Source organism: Cicer arietinum, chromosome 4 (assembly GCF_000331145.2).
Source record: "Cicer arietinum cultivar CDC Frontier isolate Library 1 chromosome 4, Cicar.CDCFrontier_v2.0, whole genome shotgun sequence".
In the NCBI taxonomy this organism is placed as follows: Eukaryota; Viridiplantae; Streptophyta; class Magnoliopsida; order Fabales; family Fabaceae; genus Cicer; species Cicer arietinum.
Window position 1 is genome coordinate 29,193,261 of NC_021163.2, and position 2,265 is coordinate 29,195,525.

Here is a 2,265-nt window from a genome sequence, read left to right on the forward strand (position 1 = left end):
ATCCTTAAAATCAGGTACATCAGAGGATGAATACAATCTCAAGATATGGATAGACGCAGAGGATTTCCTCATAACAAATTTGACACATGCGGAAAAGTACAAAGGTACAAAAAGGTGAAGTACTTGACATGAAGGGAACACTAGTAAAAGTGGTTGGAAAAGGAAAAACTATAAGCAACAATCACATCAAGACTCAATAAAATAGAAACTTCATTCCCGCACTTAAATCATATATAAGGATAGACGCTGAGGATAAACAATACTTACGATAGGATGAGTTTATGTCCTCTATGTTAGAGGATAAACAGTACTGGAGAGATGATGAATTTATGTCCTATATGTCAAAAGATAAACCACACAAAATTGAGGGTGAATTTATGTCCTCTATGTCAAAGGGTAAACAATGCAGAAGAGAGGATGAACTTCTGTTGTCTATTCATCCTCGGCCATGGAAAATGAGTAATACCAAAGTATAAAAAGTGATTTCCTTGACTTGTAAGGCAAACCACTAAAATTGTTGGGAAAAAGGAAAAACCAAAAAGCACAAGTCACATCAGAATTAATGAAACCTTTATTCTCGTAGAAACCAGATACAAGGATGGATCACCGCAGTCATCCTCTCAGCATACTTAATAGAGGGATAAAGGTTAAATGGCAATTTTGTAAATAAAGACAAGTCCTAGGAAACTTAGCAAAGTCTGCAACAACTATATTTTGTTAACCCATATGTTTGAAGCTCTAAAGGAAACTATAAAAAGAGAAGTGTTAATCTTCAAACCTCAAGAAAATCATCTACAAGAAAATAGCTAAGTTATTCAAACTTAATGTCATTCTCTTCATTCTACACATTTTTCCAAACTTAAACAGATCTGAGGATCATTTTTATTGATGTGTTATATACAACTTCACATCACTATCTTATCTTAGAAAGTTGTAATTTGATCACAAACAAATCAAACACATTACTACTTGTATATCCGCAAGTTGATATAAACTTGAGTTATTTTGTAAGCCTATCGAGGTTAGTAAAAATACAGTTTTGTAAGTCTGGTGATGTTAAGAAAATACATAGTTGAAAAGGTGTAGATCAGAGGACAAGTTTCTAAGCACTAGTGAAAATATCACAAAGTTTTAAGGACTGGAGTAGCCTATATTAGGTGAACCTATTTGAATTTTGTGTGTGAATATTTTTAAGCTCTACTCTCTTTATATTTGTTTTATTTATATCATTAGCACACTTATCATACATATTTCAAACTCATATTATTTTTATTTAGATCATCCTCAATAAGAGGAGGATAATTTTCATCTAACCATCCTCACTCCAAAGACAACTTGAGAGGATAATATTAGTGTAGCAACTAAATTTTAAAAATAGTAACAATTCAACCCCATTTCTCGTGACATTCACTTTTACTTCAACTTATTGGGCTTAGAAGTACACTTCCAACCAAAAGGTATCTTTTTTACTCAACACAAATATGTTCAAGATTTAATTCATTTAGTCGGTTTTACCAACATCGTTGTTGTTGAAAATCTCATGGAAGTTTATGTCAAGTTAAGACAGGATGAAGGTGAACTCTTTACAGATCCCACGTTATATCGGAAGTTGGTTGGCAGTCTTATCTATCTTACTATTACAAGACCCGATATATCTTTTTTTGTCCACAAAGTTAGTAAATTCATGCAAAATCCTAGACATTTGCATTTTTTACTTGTATGTCGAATCATCAAATACCTATTGGGTACTCCTAGTCACGGTCTATTATTCCCTAATGGTTCAACAATACAACGTCAAACATACAATGATGTTGATTGGGATGGTTGCTCTAACATAATAAAATCTACCACCGGTTGGGGCATGTTTTTAGGTGATGCTCCTATCTCTTGGAAGTGCAAGAAACAAATTATGTATCTTCTACTGAAGCAGAATATTAGTCTATGTCTGCAGCATGCTTAGAGATTATTTGGTTGCACGGCCTTCTTTTGGAACTTGGTTTTTCACAAACAAAACCAACTCCATTGCATGTTGATAATACAAGTGTCATGCAAATTGCAGCAAATCTAGTATACCATGAAATAAAGAAGCACATAGTAGTCGATTGCAATTCAATTAGGGAGGCATATGATCGCAAAGTTATTATTCTACCTCATGTCTCAACATCAGTTTAGTTGGTTGATGTCATCACTAAATCATTGACACGTCAACGGCATAATTTTCTAATCAACAAATCGATGCTTATAAACTCATCAACATCAATTTGA